The 20162-nt window shown below is 36.8% G+C and overlaps 1 long non-coding RNA gene across 2 annotated transcripts in view; it reads left to right on the plus strand.

Annotated features, from left to right (window-relative positions):
• Positions 1–221: 221 nt before the first annotated feature.
• LOC120220216 overlaps positions 222–20162 on the plus strand; it is a 29639-nt gene continuing 9698 nt past the window's right edge. The window contains exons 1-3 of one of the 2 annotated variants that reach the window (XR_005525493.1): positions 222–432; positions 11345–11448; positions 16141–16245. This is a non-coding gene — a long non-coding RNA (uncharacterized LOC120220216). The remainder of the gene's footprint in view (positions 433–11344; positions 11449–16140; positions 16246–20162) is intronic. The other variant, XR_005525494.1, reaches the window with a different exon arrangement.

Here is a 20162-nt window from a genome sequence, read left to right on the forward strand (position 1 = left end):
GGGAGCGGGGAAGAGGGTGGCCTGTTCTTTCACTTTTCTTGCCCCATATTCTGCCACTTTTACATCTGCCAGGGTTATGGGAGAGAGAGGATAATGAGTGATATTGTTTTTGGTACTTTCCTCGTATCAGATGCCCTTTTCATTTCAAGTATTCAGATGCTGTCTCTTTGTGAGGTCACAAGAGTTCTTTCCAGATTCCATGTGGAATTTCTCCAGTGACTCTCAGAGTTTCTCTCAGCGCCGAGCTTTTGCCCCAGGCAGCGCCATTCCAGTCATTTCCTGTTAGGCCTTTTGGCCCCTGCAGTTAGCAGCTTTCTTGGGGAATACCTGTCAAGTCAAGATGGCAGAAGTCCTAGCTAACTGCTTGAACCTACTTTCATCGGTGTCATCGTGAAGAGATCATCGTGAAGAGGTTGTTATCTCCTCAGCGAGGTAAAATTTGCAATCCTCTCCATAGTGGTTCTCTTGGGTCCCGCCTTTTCCTATATGGCTTGAGGGAGAGAAAATCTCACAGAGCAGTCTCCTCCTGAAATTCTCTTCCAAGAAACAGTCTTCCTAATGAAACGATAGGCTTCTTGTATATGTTCCCTGGTTTGTGGCCTTTTAATTCTTGTAAAGATGATGGATCTGTTAGTTGGCTTTAGAATATTTGTGGACATTGCTGACCTGCTGCCTCAGTTTGGGACTTAGGTTTAAATTCTGAGCCAAAATAAAGAGTTTCATTTCACCTTTTTTCAAATGTACTAATCAAATATATTGGAGAAAATTCTTTCTAAATGGTATTGGTATTTCCTGCTAAGTGGTTGGAACAAATATACTTTATTTTATTTTTTTTTAAATGTTTTATTTATTTCTAGGAGAGAGAGAGAGAGAGACAGCGTGAGCAGGAGAGGGTCAGAGAGAGAGGGAGTCACAGATTGAAACAGGCTCCAGGCTCTGAGCTGGCAGTCAGCACAGAGCCCGACGCGGGGCTCGAACCCACAAACTGCGAGATCATGACCTAAGTGAAAGTCGGACGCTTAACCGACTAAGCCACCCAGGCGTCCCGGAACAAATATACTTTAATCTCTATTTTCATACCACACACAAAAACAAATTTGAGTTGGATTAAAGATTAAAATACTGGATAAAGTTGATGAAAGTACTAGAAAAAAAAAAAGAGGTATTGTCGTCTTGGTCTGGGAAAGGCCTTTCTAAATTTCATGCCAAAGCTAAGAAAACTTAAGGGAAAAGAGTGCTCAAGTGGGATATGTAAAAACTTCTGTATAGTGTGCACCATTAACAGTTAAAAGACAAATTATACAATGGAGAAATACTCTGCAAAAGAGTGAATATTCTCAATATATAAAGAGATGTCATTAAGAAAATATAAATATGGGGCTGCCTGGGTGGATCACGTGGTTAAGCATCTGACTCCTGGTTTCAGCTCAGGTAATGATCTCTGCGAGTTCAAGCCCCATGTTGGGCTCTGTGCTGACAGTGAGGAGCTGCTTGGGATTCTGTCTCTTCTCTCTCTCTGCCCCTCCCTTGCTTGTGTGCTCTGTCTCTCTCTCTCAAAATAAATAAACTTAAGAAAAATATAAATATGATAGAAAAATGAGCAAGGCTAGGGATAGACAGCTCAATATACAAGAAATGCTCTTGATCAATAAACAACTATAATTACATGTTCTCACAGATAACTTTCTGTTTGGTAAAAATTCTTACAAATTTTTATCAGATCTTCACTCTAATATTCTTTAAGTCACTAACTCCCCATCTGCCACCATTTTGAAGATCAGGGACCTAGAGGCGCCTGAGTGGCTCAGTTGGTTAAGTGTCCATCCAACTTTGGTGCAGGTCATGATCTTGCAGTTGGTGAGTTCAAGCCCCTTGTTGGGCTCTGTGCTGACAGCTTGGAGCTTGGAGCCTGGAACCTGCTTTGTATTCTGTGTCTCCCTCTCTCTCTGCCCCTATCCCCCTCATACTCTGTCTCTGTCAAAAAATAAACATTAAAAAAGTTAAAGAAAAAAAATGATCAGGGACCTAATCTCTGGGTTTTTGTTGTTGTTGTTGTTGTTGTTGTTCTTCTTCTTCTTCTTTCTGACATGTATCTGGTGACTGGTCCCAGTAGATTCTCAAATGGTTATTGAATAAATGTATATATGAATGAAAGAATTAATAGAAAGTAAATCAAAACAATTACTTATAATATTACCTATTGAATTGAAAAGATTAAAAACTGAAACTACCCAGCGTGGATAAAATAGTCTATTCTCAATTTTGGAGGTGTAAATGAGCACAATATTTCTGCAGGAAAAGTTGACAATTTGCATCAGATTTTGAAAGGTGTACCCCTTAAAAAATAAAATGTGTACCTTTTCAATCAAGTAATTCCACAATTTGGAATTTACCCTAAGAAAATTATTACATAAGTGCACAAAGATACATGCATGTGGTGGTTTATCGAAGTTTTGTTTATATTAGGGAAAAGTTATTAGCAAGTGAAATGTCTACTAATAAATAGAAAGTTGATATATTGTAGTGTCTCCAAACAGCCAAATATTATGCAGTCACTAAAAATGGTGTTATAGATCTATGAATCTTGACATGAAGAAAGTGATACAGTTGGGAAAAATAAAATTATAAAGAAGTATGGATAGTATAATTCTACAAGGCTATTCACCAAAATATTGAGAGTACTTAAGTCTTGGGTCATATTATGGGTCATTTTGCTTACTTTTTATGCCTTTGTTTATTTTCTGAACTTTTTATACTGAACATGGGTTACTTTGATAACCAGCTTTTACAAGATAGCTTTTGAAAAGGTCATAATTTACTTTTATAATATCATTTAATGAATCAAAGAAAAGAAAACAGATGAAGTAATATCTTTGTAAATTTCCAGTTTGCTTTCCTGAGTTTTTCTTAACTCTTGTTACTGCCACCTAGTGGATAAGTGTTAGTTTACTTGTTAGCTATTTCAGATCATAGCTTGTTTTTATTTTCCCTAAAGACAGTTCTTTCTACTTAAAATCTTAAAAAAAATAAACAGGGAAGTGTAGTAAATGTTTAGCAACTATCTCTCCAAAAAACCAAAATGGGTGCACATATACACACAAACACACATTTTTAGTGAATTTTACCAATATAAAGGATACACACAATTTATGTAAAAGTTAACATACAATTTACAAGTAATAATAAAGGTAGAAATACTCTTTATTTAAATTACATATATCTAATTGACTATCAGAAAATGCTTTCACTGATTTTTGCTGAACCCATGTTTTGCTGTCTCCAACCTTTGGTTGCAGTAAAACCATCAATTGACACATGGAGTTATATTCCAATCCACCAACTCTTTTCCCAATTATCATTAAATATTATGTATGATCTACTGTATAACTGCGTCTCACCCTTCTACAAATTGTATTCATTGAACTAAGACCTCAGTTTTAGCCCTAAATCAAGCCCTTATGTGTAGCACTTGTAAATTTTGGTTGTCTAAATGTTCCTACCATGGTCCATTTTAGTCTGCCAATGTGACATCACTGCACATGGATTTGGGAACAGACTCATAGTAGCACACCAGTATATCTAGTATTTTCACATACAGATGTGATAGAACCTCAAAAACATCAGTAACAGTGAAATATAGTAAATGTAGCATAATAAATAGCAAGTGATGAGTTTTAAATGTATATTTATCTTTATTTTTAATGTAATTTATTTAATTATAAGTTTATATAACTTAAATAACAGTTAAAAACAGGCTTGCAAAGTTCTTGAAAATTTAACACTTGGCTCTTGTAAGCCTGTGTGAGTCAGCTCCAGTACATCCTTGAATGTAGCGGTCATCTTTATTTTCCGAGTTATCTTTATTGTTCTAGGAAAACTGCAGAACCATGATAGAGCACCATTCTTTGAGTTTCTAATTTGTATTCATACGGCATACGATGGCGTGTTTTATTGTTATCTGCCATTAGTGCATGTTAAGGAGGAGTAATCGCTCCCTTAATATGCACTAATTATGGAGATTCTTCTTCTTTAACGTGTGTTTTAAGCCTTTGAGCGTCTTGTAAAAAAAAGGAAGAAAGTATAAAAGATACATGAAAAGTTCTCAATTACGTACTGAAGTTAGTACTATACAGATATAATTATCTAAACTAAAATATCTCTTGGAAATACTTTAATAATATAATCTTTTTACTTTCAAATTGCTTCTCCAAGTTGTCGCACTTAACCCTCTTAACAAACCTATTAAAGGGAGTATTATTCCTCTGATTTTACATGTTGGGAAATGGGGATGGAGAGAGGTAAAGGGGCTTGACCAAGGTCAGGACAGATTAGGAGAGCTATAACTGTAATTTTTTAAATTAAATTTTTTAAATTTTTAAATTTTTTAAATTTTTTAAATTTATTTTTTTTTGAGAGAGAGTATGAGTGGGGGAGGGGCAGAGAGAGGGAGACACAGAATCCACAGCCATCTCCAGGTTCTGAGCTGCCAGCACAGAGCCCGACAGGGGGCTCAAACCCACAAACCATGAGATCATGACCTTAGCCAAAGTTGGACACCCAACTGACTGAGCCACCCAGGTGCCCCAGGAGAGCTATGATTATAAAGATGATAAGACAGCAACAATATCACAACAGAAAGGGTGGCTGAGCACTGAAAATATGCTAAACAATATTCTAAATACATTGCAGGTAGTCTTTCATTTAATCCTCTCAAGAGCTGTATAAATATCCATGTTTCAAGTAAAGAAACCAGAACAGAGAGGTAGAGCAATTTGCCCAGGATTATAAATGAAGTGAGGAACATGGGGTTCACAGCCAGGTGTGTGTGACCCCAGAACTGAAATCTAAGAGATGCTATTAATGAGGTGCCTGGGTGGCTCAGCTGGTTAATTGTCCAACTTTGGCTCAGGTCATCATCTCATGGTCCGTGAGTTTGAGCCCTCCGTCAGGCTCTGTGCTGACAGCTCAGAGCCTGGAGTCTGCTTCACATTCTGTGTCTCCCCCTCTCTCTGCCCCTCCCATGTTCGTGCTGTCTCTCTCTGTCTCTCAAAAAGTAAATAAGCATTAAAAATTAAAAAAAAAAGATGCTGTGATCTCCCGCCCCCATTCTTTACCTGTCCACTGCATATGTAGGTAAAGAACTAGAAATGCAGTTTCATATCTATCCATTTCTCAGGGAGGCATACTTTATTATAGCTTAAATATTGCAAAAATAGTTTCAGAAAAATATCATTAAATACCATCCTTCTCTTTAAAAAAATTTTTTTAATGCTTATTTATTTCTGAGACAGAAAGAGACAGAGCATGAGCAGGGGTGGGGCGGAGAGAGAGGGAGACACAGAATCTGAAACAGGCTCTGAGCTGTCAGCACGGAGCCTGATGTGGGGCTCGAATTCACAAACCGCCAGATCATGACCTGAGCCAAAGTCCGACGCTTGACCAACTGAGCCACCCAGGTACCTCACCATAGCTATTCTTAATAATAAATAATTAAAACTGGTTTCTCATAACAAATATACTTTATCATTCCACATAAAGTTTTGTTTGTTGATTTAGGTTGAATGTGTTTCTCTCTGCTAACTTGATAAACATGATATCCTGGCATTTAGGGGACTGCATATTTTTATTTATTTATTTTTTAAATATTTTTTAAAATATTTTTATTTATTTCTAGGAGAGAGAGAGAGAGAGACAGCGTGAGCAGGGGAGGGTTAGAGAGAGAGGGAGACACAGACTCTGAAATCGGCTCCAGGCTCTGAGCTGGCAGTCAGCACAGAGCCCGACGCGGGGCTCGAACCCACGAACCGCGAGATCATGACCTAAGCGAAAGTCGGATGCTTAACCGACTAAGCCACCCAGGCGCCCCGGGGACTGCATATTTTTAAACAATTAGCCACTAAGTAGTATAGTTTCATTGTTCTCAGCTACACGTGTTCCTAGTTTGCATCATTCCAGAAAGAGGTAAAGTGCTGTATTCAGATATTTGGTGCTATGGGAAACTTAAAGGCTGGAATTCTTTTCTGATGTTCCAATGAGGAAAATGTTCACAGCAAGGACCACCCTGCCTACCATTCCCAAGCCGCCTCATATGGCTATGGGGAGAATCCCATCGTTAGTTTTTTGAGAGGATTACATATGTTTAGTGTGCAATAATTCCAGAGCTTTGACATTTGAGTTTCTCATATGGGACTCTTTCTGATAGATAGATTAATTTCCAACTAAGGAAGTTAAACTTCTGGCATTCTCTAGAGGTTAACTCATTGACTTTCCTCTGGCTCTCCACTCTCCTAGAAGGTAGTTTGTTTGTTTTTAATTTTTTAATGTTTATTTATTTGAGAGAGAGAGTACAAGTTGTGGAGGGGCAGAGAGAGAAGGAGACACAGAATCCAAAGCAGGCTTCAAGGTCTGTGCTGTCAGCACAGAGCCCAACACGGGGCTCGAACCCACAAACTGTGAGATCAAGACCTGAGAGGAAGTTGGTCACCTAACTGACTGAGCCACCCAGGTGGCAGTAGAAGGTAGTTCTTTTGCTTGCTTGTCATGAAAGCTTGCCTTTTGAATTTTGGTAAAATTATTATCAGCTGTTTGATGTTCTAATAAGCATCTCATACATTTTGCAAATAAATAAGGACTTGCCACAGAGAGCTTATCCACCAATTCAAATATCCCAATTTTTCAGTTTCTTTTCGGTGGCTGAAGTCACATGAATGGATATGTTCTGCTTTTGTATAAATGTAAAGTAAAAAAAAATCCAACACAGAGTAGGATATAGGATAGGGTAGGTGGTTCTTTATAAACTCAGAAAAATGCAGTCACTTCTGGCCAGGCTTTAAACCCAAGCAAGATTTCAGTTTCTAATTACTATTGCTATGTGAATAATTTGGTTTCTTTTTATAGAATTAAATTTACCACTGGATAATGATACCCTCCTTTCTCCCCACCTTCTCCCTTCCTCCTTTATTCCTTATTCCTTCCTTCTTACCTCTCTCCCTTCCTCTCTCCCCTCCCTCTTCCCTTCCTTCCATTTTTCCAAAAGCTGGTTCAGCAATATGTCAAACCTGAAGAGCGTAGTTCCCTCTACAGAATTACATTGGCAAAAATCGCTTCCATTAAATTGTTTTCTGGACCAAGGCAAATATCACTTGAAATCTAGTCATGCTCTTTACTGTCTATAGAAACCATGAGATAAAGTATTTAAATGCAAGAGATTGTGCACTAGGAATCCAGATGGCTCATGTCTAACACATAATTCAAATACAAGCACACGACTAACAACTCTAAACTGTTAACCAGGTGGTGGCTTTGGGACTTCATTCAGTAGAAAACAGCATTAGCTCTCTAGACCAGTAATTCCTGGCATTCATCATCCATTGATTTTTTAATAGATTTAATTTTATTTGACCACCAACCATCAATATTTATTTCTAAACAAAATGAATAGCAAACTATAAATATAGTTTGTAAGAAGACTGTGTCTCCTTAAACTAGGAAGGTGGTAGAAATGAAAAACCGTAGAAATGAAAAAGTTCAGAGAATTATCTGGCCATCTTTTCATTTTGTATGTAGATCTAGTATTAAATAGGGTTTGTTGGCTGGTATGAGTCTGTAGGAATATAGGTGCATTTCAGGTTTTAATGTTAGTAACTAGCAGTGTTGCTAATGCAAATGCTGGCATTAAGATGACAGAGCAGAAGTCAAAGGAACACTGGCTAACAGATCTGGGAAGATTAGAAGAAGAACTGTCCAGCTCCAACTACTTGCTGGGTCCATGAGGAGTACCAGCTTAAGGGCCCCCATTTGAAATCTGACTCAGAACAGTCAACAGTTCAAATGGTCCTACAATCTGGAGGCCAAGGCTTAGACAGACTTAATGTTAAGCAGATGAGGTAGTTTAAAACCAGAAAACTAAAGTGCATAATAATAACTCTGATGAGCCTTTCATTGTACTGGTATTCCATGGTGACACTGATAATAATAATTATTTACTTAAAATAACCCACGCAGAGATAAAAGTTTTTATGTATTCAAGCCAAACAACTCAGATGAATAGCGTTATCGCGGAGAAAAACTTTTGAGAAAACTGTACTGTAATAGAGGTAAGCCCACCGGTGTCAGTGATATCAGGAGGTGCCACTGTATTTCTGTCCTAGAGCCGTCTTCTGGGGCGAGGTTGTCTATAGGATGGGTGTAGATGAAATGTGGTGTGTAGGGTAGATTTTAAACAAGAGAAGTAACAGTGTTAGTATCGGCTGCAATTTTTAGAAATATTGTTTTCTTCTTGTATCTGATTTCCAAAACCTTTCAAAATGACCGAAAATAGATCAGTTGAGTATTATACCAGACACGTAAGAAGCTTCTATTTTCTCTTTTTAAAAAAGATTTTATTGGGGCGCCTGGGTGGCTTAGTCGGTTAAGCGTCCGACTTTCGCTTAGGTCATGATCTCGCGGTTCGTGGGTTCGAGCCTCGCGTCGGGCTCTGTGCTGACTGCCAGCTCACAGCCTGGAGCCTGTTTCAGTCTGTGACTCCCTCTCTCTCTGACCCTACCCTGCTCACGCTCTCTCTCTCTCTCTCTCTCTCTCTCTCTGTCTCTCTCCTAGTATAAATAATAATAATAAATAAATAAATAAATAAATAAATAAATAAAAATAAAAAAGATTTTATTTCTAGGCAATCTCTGTACCCAACTTGGGGCTCAAAGCCACAGCCCCCAAACCAAGAGTCACATGCTCCACTGTCTGAGCCAGCCAGGTGCCCAGGAAGTTCATATTTTCTAACCAGTTTTCCTGGCTACTAAATGTAAGCACTGTTTCCTTTCTTCTGTTGTTTGTTTTTTAAGAACCAGAACCCAAAACATCCTTTATTAATTAATTATTTTTTTAAAAAACATCCTTCATTTTAAAAGAATTCATTAGTCTTTAGGACAATCATAACATTCCAAATTAGATTGTATTTTGTTCAAGACCAAAATTAAATCAATTAAAAAAAAAACACAAGCACTATCATCTTGATAAATTTAGTCTTTAAAATAATAAATTAGTCGAATCACTATATTGTGTACGTGAAACTAATGTAACACTGTATGTTAACTATGCTGAATTAAAATAAAAACTTAATAAATTAAAAAATTATAAATTAGTGACAGATCTTCTTAATGAACGGTCCTCTGCTATTGTTTTCCTCAACTATAGTAATTTATTAGTACTAAGAGTAATTTATTTTTTATAATTGGTTTGCCAATTTTCTCCTATGCTTTTTCTCGTTTTCACTTTCACAGTATCCCTATGAGGATACTGAGGGTAGGTATCGTCACTCCAATTTACAGATAAGACCAAGGTTCAGGGAAGTTCATTTTTTCCCTTAGGACATAACGTCCATATTATTCTCAGTTTGCCACATGGCCTTAAATCATCAGACACTTTCAACAATAATCAGATATGTGAGGTATTTGCAATACTCAATTTCTATACCAGTCTTGCATAGCATTATTTTTTTTAAGGTGTATTATAAATTTTTTAGTTTATGTAAATTATTTAAGTAACTGCTATTCTAACTGGGGGCTTAATAGAGACAAATAGGGCTACAGATACAATTCCATTGCAAAAATGTCACTACGGAGAACAGTGCTGTACAAAAGCTGTCTCGTTGTCTGGGCAGACAGCCCACAGAACATGCTTGTTTGATCTAGTTGCACTAATTCTTTGTGAAGAAAAACAAGTGCTTTCTCTGGATTCTAAAAGTCAGTATAACAATAGCAGCAAAACTCTTGTGTGCTACTTTCAGCGTAGGTAGGAAAATGAGAACTGAATTAAGATTTGATTTTTTAGGTCTATAGAGTGATAGTTACTTGTTTCCATCTTTAAAAGGTTACCAAACAGATCCCTTCTTTACTTCAATATCACCAAACAAAGCTGCAAACATAAAGATCCCTAACATAGGAGGTAGAAAGGAAGAGCGTGTGTTTAACAAGTTCCCTATTTCTGTAACGAACTCAGTACTTTCAAATGCTTTAGGGACTGGGCCTTGGCTTACCTGTAGGTACTGTCTGTTGAAAATACCACTGGCTTTCTACAGACTGTGATTTCTATAACCAGACAAAAGCGTGCTCCATTTCCCTTTGTCACGTTTAAGACAGTTGAACCATGTGTCTATGGTTAACTTTGTGTTAGCAATGTTGTCTCCTTAAATTAATGTGAGGTACTGTGCTGATGATCTTCAGATAAAAATTGCCAAGATAATTATAACAACTAGAGCTGACTGAATTGTTGCAGGAAGTAAAAAGAATGCAGTGGTCCTTAACCCTATCTGCCTATTAGAATGACTTTGAGGGCCTTTAGCTATACTGATGTTGGGCCCCCCTCCAAAGATTCTGATTTAATTTATCTTGCATGGGGCCTGGGTTTAGGACTTTCTCTAAAGCTTTCAAAGTACCTACAATGTGCAGCTGTAGTTGAGAACCATTAATCTAGTCTGTGGTCCTCAAACCTTGGTTCCCTGGAGATAATGAGGGCTAATTAAGGAAACATATGCGTAAGCCCCACCCCAACCTAATGAATCAGAATCTAGGGAGAGAAGACTGCCAGCATCTTTTTAAAAGCCTTTGAGAATCACTGATTTATGGCAAGAGGAGAATGGCGTGACTTCCCTAAACCTTAATTAGACTTAAATACGGAGTTGCTCAGTGATAGGAAAGGAAAATCATTTACTCTGGGAATCTCCAGTAGGTTACTGCTAATCATTTGTGTGCTGAAGTGTTGTTTCTTTTTATACCCCAGGTTTTTTTTTTCAGCTTACAGACAAATATTTCCTGATTATTTACTTTGTTTCCCACCATGTCATTATTTTTTATACTGCTTAATAGTCAATTACCTAGGAGAAATGTTTAATAGGCAGTGGCATGTTCTGTCTCTGTTGTCCTGTCGATGAGATTGACTTTGTTTTTTAATGTTTTATTTATTTCTGAGAGAGAGAGAGAGACAGACAGACAGACAATGTGAGCAGGGGAGGGTCGGAGAGAGAGGGAGACACAGAATATGGAAGACAGGCTCCAGGCTCTGAGCTGTCACCATGAAGCCCGACGTGGGGCTCAAACCCATGAATCGTGGGATCATGACCTGAGCCGAAGTCCGACGCTTAACGGACTGAGCCACCCAGGTGCCCTGAGATTGACTTTTCTAAGTCATCTGGAGCTGTTCCCTCCTCTGAAAGCAGCATGAGAATGTATTTTGACTTAATTCTTTCTCTTTCAATGCCTAGTGTTATTTCCAAATACATGTTGGTTATCTTAGTGGACTCTTTTAGTTTTTAATGATCTTCATGATAATAAAGCCATTTCCACCTTTGCAGCTATGCTATATAAGCAAGAAGAGCATTCTTTTCTGGGAACACAACATATTTCATTCATCTATTACCTCTTAACTTCTAATAGTCAAAATATCACACCACCAAAGGTAATTATATTTCCTGGGTGAGTGTGTTTTGGTAAGATAACTTAGGTTTTAGTCATTCTTGAAATTTCAGAAGTAATTTATTAGTTCTAAACGTTGTTAACTAAAAATAATCTATGGACCACAGTAAGAGAGTAGCACTTGGATTTCTTGTGGATGTTTGGAGAAGGAGTAGGGTTAATTTGCCTTCCCAGTTCAATCACTGTTTCTGTCCCTGACATTTTTTGGTCTCAATGCATGCATCTATAAAATGGAAATAATAAAACGTTTTTAACTTCTCACATATTCCCCTCAAGGAAAAATAATAGCATACAAAATCTTCATAAAATATGGAGAAACCGTGTCTACATAGAATGTGATAATTTTTAGAATCAGTTATAATTCAAAATATCTAACATAAGTTCAAAATAACAAAATGAAAATTATAAGTGCTAACACCCACATACTAGCACAATTCCATTTTTTCTGTTCTTTTATAGTCTTTATCCCTAGATTTATAGTAGCCAACTATTTACACTTACTAATGTTGATGTTTCATAACCACTCGGATGATTGAATACAGTCATCCTTTTTACCATGTTAATGCCGGCATTACATTGTTGTTCAACTGTATCTCTATTGTAGATTCTTACGTTATTTACAAAAATAATGACATTTTCAATTTTTATTATCCTTTTACCTCTAGATATTTTGAAATTTGTTTTCAATGTTTGTTTATTTTTGAGAGAGAGAGAGGCAGAGGGTGAGAAGGGGAGGGACAGAGAGAGAGGGAGACACAGAATCTGAAGCAGGCTGCAGGCTCCAGGCTCTGAGCTGTCAGCACAGAGCCGATGTGGGGCTTGAACTCTCCAGCTGTGAGATTATGACCTGAGCCAAAGTTGGATGCTTAACTGACTGAGCCACCCAGGCAGCCCTTTAGATGATATTTTGAATCAAGTTTGTTAAAATACTTTTCATAGCAAACTATGCAATACTGTATTCTATTATAATACTTACTGCCTAATTTAACCAAGCCATCAAAATTCATAAAAATAATTTTAATGACACTTTCAAATTTAGAAAGACTCAAATTTAATATACTTAAATAGAATTAAGTCACATTAAGTGTAAAACTTTTAAAACTTGAAATCTATAAACATCTTTAATTATAATATATTAGCTATGTGCTTCAGTTAAGGTTAAAATACTTTAGGCAGAAACTACAATGATATGTTCCCATTGCCTTGTGAACACTTATGCTGAAACTCAATTATATTATAAATGTTTGATTAAATTTATGATATCTTCTGCTTCTTCCTAAAAGATTAAATGAATCTTTAAAAAATTAAAATGTACTAAAATAATTTTTATTAATGCAATTTGAGCATAACTTTTTTATATGTATTTTTCATTAAAAATGTAATCCACATTTACTAGTAGAAAATTTAGAAAATTATTCACATTAGTCACATTAATCATGTAAATAAATGTTAATGTTTTGTTTTTCATTCTAGTGTTTTAAAAATACATATGTATATGTTTAAAAGCAAATTTGTGATCATATTAAAAATTAATTTTTAACTTAATTATTTAATAAGAATTTCCTATGTCTGCAAATATTCACAGAAAGTATTCTTTTATCAGTGTTGCACTTTTGTTTTTTCTTTCTTTTTTTTTTTTTGGCTGTATCAGTTTAATGTTATAGTGAACATTTTTGTTTCTAGACTAGATTTTTAGAGAAATAAAGATGTCCATATTTATTTGAATATCACTGAAAACTATAACCATATGTAAGGTGGTAGATATAGAAAATACTATATTCTACATAAGCCCTTAAAAATCTATTATGAAATTGTTTTACAAACATTTAAGAAACTGGATCTGTGGTGTTTGATTGACCATGCATCAAATGGGGTAAAACCTTATTGAATAATTTTGTTACACCTTCTGACCCCCTCTTCTTGGAATGGAAAAATCTCATTTTCAGCGTGAACAAGCACTGTCAATAAATATAGGAAAACGTACGAGCATTTGATGAGAGCTCAAGGGTAGCATGTCAGGGAAAATTGCTGGTTGTTTTGTCATAATAGTTATTTGGGGATGTTCTTAAGACACATTAAAAAGTTCCTAGTTGTAGGAAATATCTTCTTTACAGAGAATTTAGACATTTCCCCAGTTGAACCTCTCTTGAAATCAGTACTTATGAATGCTAAACGCTGAAATATTATGGCATGTACTGAGTTCCAAATAAGGAAGTAAATGCAGTGTCCTCTCTACACCCCAGGACGTTGCACCTTGCAAGCTCGTGTATATGGCCTTAGCTTTCCCTTGTCCGAGACAAAGGACAGCCAGATTAGCTCCTGTGCCTTCCTGGGCCTGGAAACCAAGAGTCAAGGGTAGATTAATCCAACTCTTTCCTTTTGTGAGTGAGTGAAATGATGCTACAAGAGGCTAAACAGTTTCTCCAGTAATCCCCACACAGTTCTGTGCCAGGGCTGAAACATGCGTTTGCAAGATCTACTTTGATCCCCACCATGTAGTACAGAGATTCAGAAATCTCTCCTTCCTCTTATGATCAAAATAGTAGTTTAGATGACAGAAGCCACCCATTGTTATAATGGCTTTTGCCTTTTTTTAATCTGAAAAAGGCTACTGAAATGATGCATACATTTCTAAAGGCGTGAAAGAATAAAAATGATCAGAGATAAAAACAGAATTATAGTAAACCAAAAGTGTTAATGATTTCATGATTTCATATTATACTGATTTTCATTTTAATTAGATCCTTCATTTTTTGCTCAGTGATCACACTGAGGTTTTAAATGCAAAATCCTTGGTGGGGGTGATAGAAATGGAGAGATAGCAGCTTGCTTATTTTAATATTTAATCATCTCCCCTCTCGGCTTGAGGCGAATAGACAGAGGCTTGTGGGTATGTCAGGGAAGGGTGTGGAATCTATTGTCTCCCATAAAGAAAAATCTAAGTGATCCATTTCATCTACTTACACAAGGCATCTTGCCCTCATAGTTGATAGTAGATTACTTACGCTACTAGGTAAAATTAGATGATACTTGTTTTTTTTCCATCTCTGGCCTTTTTTTAATTCCAGAGAGATTTACCCAGTAAATTTATAGAATGTATAAATTTCAAAATCATTATACTCTCTTTCAGTTGGTTATTCATTTGAAGTTCTTTCCTATGAATCATTAATTAGTATTTAACATTAATTATTAGTAGGCTAGTGTAATTCTTGAGCTGCAATTTTTATTACTGCAGAGGGTTCACAGAGGTAGTAGCGCTATTGAATAATGGTCAGATGAATTGATTCTCTTAGCCACAGATTTTACTTTCAGAGGTGAGGGCAGCCCGGGACATTTGTCACCTCATTGTTGACAGGGCTCATTGGCTGGACAGTGCTGCTTCCTATCTCAGCTCTTCTACTCCAGGCCCTTGGCTGAAGAGGATGGCCGTCCCAGAGAAAAGAAGGTCTTTAGTTGAGGAATTGTTTATGCAATCCTAGGCCAGATTTTTTCTTCTATTTGTCTGTACTAAATTTATTCCGCCACCAAAATTCAGGAGAGTGGGAATGGGAAATGGGAATACTGAATTTCTGCAAAGACTGATTGATTCCTTACAGTACGATCACCTGTTTTTCCTCTCTCTTGAATCTTTTTCCACATTATGATTGCTGTTGCCTATAGCAACCACCATTACAACATTCAAGGCAATTTTTACTACAGTGGGAAGGAATCCCAAGTTAGAAATGGTATGCTTTTTCCGTACAGGATACATTCCTTCCTTAATTAGCTCAGGGTAGGGTTAAAGCATTAAACAGTATGTTCCAGAGAGTTTAATATTTTTACTTGCCCTTTAGTTGCTCACTTTTTTCCTGATACTGACCTTTCTTGATTGTTTATACCATTTTAAGCTGGAAAAACAGGATCTTTTTGTGTCCATCTCCTCAGCCTGAATTAAAAATGGCTCTCTTAGTGACTATAGATGAGAATGAAGTAGCTAGCTCTTTGTGTGGTCCAGGAACTATGCTGGAGGCTCTGAATATGTTGTTTAATCTTCACATGAAACTTGCCAGGTAGGTATAATCATCATATTCTATGGATGGGAGGAAGACAGAGGCTCTGGGATACCCTTACCCAGATAGTTAACAAACGGTATCTAAGTCTCTAACATTTCAAGCACTGGAGCTATTTTCATGAATGCACACTAACTCTGTTAGTGAGGACTGCTTCAACTTCACTAAATACTCTTTGTTTTGGGTATGCAGTGTCTCATTTCTCCCGAGGTAGAGTCTACCATTTTCTGAGTATCCGGGGTATAGGTGTTGGCTGAATTTGCCCTGCATACCTCTTGTCTCTCTCGGAAATTCTTATCCTTCCAACCTTCTTTCTGACTTCTCATGTCTTTGGCTTTGCTCAGGACTTCAAAGTTGAACACTCTATGCTGTTTCCACAAGAAGTTTAGACTCTGTATGGGAAGGCTTAAGGGAAATGGAGGATATGGAGGAGTGAACTTGAGGTTAATGCTCTGAAGAGCAGAATATGAACTAAATGTTGTGGAGGAGAAAAACTCAAGCAAACTTCATCTAGCCAGTTTTCAAAATAGTTTAAGATATTTTCTCTATAGAATATTTGTTCTTACATTTAACCCAAATTTTGTCCTGTGAGATGAGCCAGTATCCTCTTTTTCTTTTCTTGATAGATATGGATAGCAATTTATTCATCAACTACCTTTAACTTTGATAAGGAGTATTGTATTTCGTCACAGCTGAGCCCTCACGTAAGATTTAATATGGTCCCACTGGTGGTAAGTATGAGAGGGCTAGTATCTAATTCTAAGTACTGTTTTTGATCCAAGCCATTTATATGGATAATATATTTATATGATGCTTTCATATATAAACATAAATATAACCTCATCTTAATTTATTTCTACCTGACTTCATTCTATAAATGGTAAATAATTCAGGCCAACCTAAAACAAAAATACATATAACAAAATGGGAAAAATATAAATGGAAATTTAAATTTATGATTACATGAAATATGCTAAGGTATAATTTTAAATTTGAAAACTCATGATTCATGAAAAGATAAGATGAATGCATGCTGCAGATTTCCTTCATCTCATTAATAGATGAGGAAAACAGTAAAATGTTAAACACCCATCCAAAGAACATTTGGTTTTTATTAGAGTTATTGTAATTTTCTGGGTTGATAGATTAGATACAAAACTGACTATTGTCCAACAGTGCCATAAACCATAACTTTGGGTTCCACTGGATAGCAATTATTTGCATTTCTATTAAACAAAATCTGCAAGTTACCCTCTGTCCCTACACATTGTGAAAGTCACTAAATAGAATGTCAAGCCCAGCACTCCCCTGAAAACATACCTAATAATTTCTTTCGCCTTTTCTCAAATTTTGGATAATTTTTCTGACAAATAATTCTTAAAATTTGTGTAAAGGACCATGATCGAGGTGGGAAATGAAATCTAAGTGCATAGGCAGTAAGGGCCTATATAATTGCTATAGTTGAAATTTGCATTTAGTGTCAAGTTCTATGGAAGCCCAGTTGAATGGAAGATGGGAAAGGTTAGAGGATTTTATGGTTAGTAAGAAGAAAAATCTCAATTCCTTCAAGGAAGATAAGTTTCTCTTCAGAAAAAAGACACATGTACCCTGGGGAGCTTCATATTGGAGCTTGGAATCTCACAGTCCTCAAACAGCCACCTAGCAAATGAAATAACAGGCGTCAGAGGGCTGTTTGCTTGGGGGTGTGCTGTGATGGAAGCCTTGGATGTAACATTGAAATCCACTCACAGAAACCAGTTCCAGTGGAGCCGGGGTGCAGAGAGAAGGGAGAGGAAATGATAATTATAGTCCAAGAGTCTGGTTTGAAGATGGCCTGGTTGATCCATCTCTAGCAGTGGTTCTTCATCGAAGGAATGTAGAAAGATCACTCAAGGTTTGCTTTTCACAATTCTGTCAAGAGCAGTGTTAAATTTAAGGGAGAAGAGTCTTGTCAGGGAAGGAAAATAAAGTCAACATACTTAACATAGTGTCTGGCATGAAGTAAATATTCAATAAACCATAGCTGCTATTATCATTATTGTATTTATTACTATTATACAATTACATTTTTAAAAACATTGTTTTCTTTTTTTAAATGTTTACTTATTTTTGAGAGAGAGAGAGAGACAGAGAATGAGTCGGGGAGGAGCAGAGAGAGGGAGACAGAGAATATGAAGCAGGCTCCAGGCCCTGAGCCGTCAGCCCAAAGCCTGATCTGGAGCTCAAACTCATGGCCTGTGAGATCATGACCTGAGCCAAAGTCAGACACCTAACCGACTAAGCCATCCAGGTGCCTCCAAAAACATTTTTTAAGTCTATTTATTAAATTTTTTTTTTGAGAGAGAAAGTGGGCACAGAAGCAGGGCAGAAGCAGAGAGAGAGAGAGGGAGACAGAGAATACCAAGCAGGCTTTTCACTGTCAGCGCAGAGCCTGATGTGGGACTCAAACCCATGAACACTGAGATCATGACCTGAGCCAAAATCAAGAGTTGGATGCTTAATCCGCTGAGCCACCCAGGTGTCCCAAAATAAATTTTCGTATGCTTCTTAGATATTTAAGTGGGCATGTCAAGGGGCGCCTGGGTGGCTTAGTCGGTTAAGCGTCCGACTTTCGCTTAGGTCATGATCTCGCGGTTCGTGGGTTCGAGCCTCGCGTCGGGCTCGGTGCTGACTGCCAGCTCACAGAGCCTGGAGCCTGTTTCAGAGTCTGTGACTCCGTCTCTCTCTGACCCTCCCCTGCTCACGCTGTCTCTCTCTCTCTCTCTCCTACAAATAAATAAAAATATTTAAAAAAAAAAAAAAGATTTTTAAGTGGGCATGTCAGGTAGACCGAAGTTCAGAGGATAGAAGGGAACTGGTGATACGTGTTTGAGAGTTGCCAGTGTATAGGAGTTATTGTAAGCCAGGGAGGGCCCAGAAAAGACAGGTTAATGAGAGGCAGTGGCCTTGTCAGTAAGATGGTACTAATAGTAAATGTGTGGGTGATAGTAATCAGTCTTCCACAAATATAATTTCCTCAGTAAGGTTAATATGAGTAGGACAACAGGGAGTTGAGGTTATTTTCTCTGGAATGCATAGCTTTCATGTTTTTATTTTAAAAATCGAATGAACAGATGTAGTTAGAGTTTCATAAAACTCTAGCAAAATAGGTGTGGTAGGACGTTTCTATCCCCATTTATGACTAAAGTATAGAAATGTGAAGCGATGTGCTCAAGATTTAAACATATATGATATAAATATATATTTATTTTTAATAAATAAATAAATAATAAATACATATTTATTATTATCGTTTATATCATAATATAATATATATTATATAATAATAAATAAATATAAATTTATATAATAAATATATATTTATTTTTAATAAATATATAAAATAAATAAATAAATATATATTTGTTATTGTTTGTATCATAATATAATTAGAATACTATATTGACAAATATATATTATCTATTTATCTAGTAGATGGCAGAGTTAAGTCTTGACTTCAGAACTCCTGGCTGGTTTATGGCATTTCTATCTTATCTTTCCTCCCTTGTTATGTTTATCTTTACTCTCCTGGCTGAGTTTTGTTGCATCGCTTTTGATAAAGGATCCAGTTAGATACAAACACGAGAGCTGATTCGTGTTTTCTCAGATGCTAGCCTCTGCCTTCCTCCCAGCCTGGCTTCCTATGCAGACTTAACGAGCGTGTTTCTTATGCCATAGAATACGTAGAGAATATTGACTGAAATCTTAAATAATGCAGATGCAGGGCCACTTCTGACCATTGTGCCTTCAGTCTGAATAATCACACTTCGGGTGATGGGTTGTGTGATGTAGGTGGTTCTCCATTAAGGAACTAGATTAAAACCAGAAACGTATTTCTTACGGGCCACTGCACTGTTGTCAGGGGTCAGTCACTGTCCGTGTGACTGGATAGATAGCTAAAAATAAGAAATATTTTATTAGAATCTTAGGAAAGCCTCAAACTACTTCTGTTGCCCTAGAAAAAGAAAGCCATTAAAAGGTATAATAAATAAAGCAGTACCTTACCCTGACCTTGCCACTTGATTCCCTGAGACATAAAAATTGTTTGCAAGAGCAGTCAGCTTTGGATTTGTGGTGTGTTTGAAAAACAATTCAAATCATATATTGGAAAGAGGCCAGAGACCCATCTGCTGAGGATTTGTCTTTCTAAACTGGGTACAGTGCATAGTGCTGAGGGAAAATGACACACCTCTCTTATGCATATTTTCATGAACCTTCTCAGTCCCTAGAGAATCCACCCATGCACTGTTAAATAGTGTCATTTGTGGGAACACAATGACAAGGGCTAAATTAGAAAGTAATACAGATTTAGCAAGAAAACGTTTTCCATTCAAAGGGGACTTTGCTCATTTCCTGTGTCCAACATAAAGAGGGATTGAATAAGCAATCCAAAAGGCCTACTTTTGAAATTTACCCTAGCCAGAAAAAAAATTGTAAGACAGAATTATCTTAAACTTAGGAAAATTATGACTCCTGCTAGGTGAACATAAACATCAATAGAATATACTCATCTTTATACAAGTAGCTAAATGAAAGTTCCTAAACAGTAGATTCCTGTACAAAAGATAATGCCAGTCAGATAAGTAACTTCGATTTTTCTCAGTGAAAG

Source organism: Hyaena hyaena, unplaced genomic scaffold, assembly GCF_003009895.1.
Source record: "Hyaena hyaena isolate Hyena2069 unplaced genomic scaffold, ASM300989v1 scaffold_674, whole genome shotgun sequence".
Taxonomy (NCBI): Eukaryota; Metazoa; Chordata; class Mammalia; order Carnivora; family Hyaenidae; genus Hyaena; species Hyaena hyaena.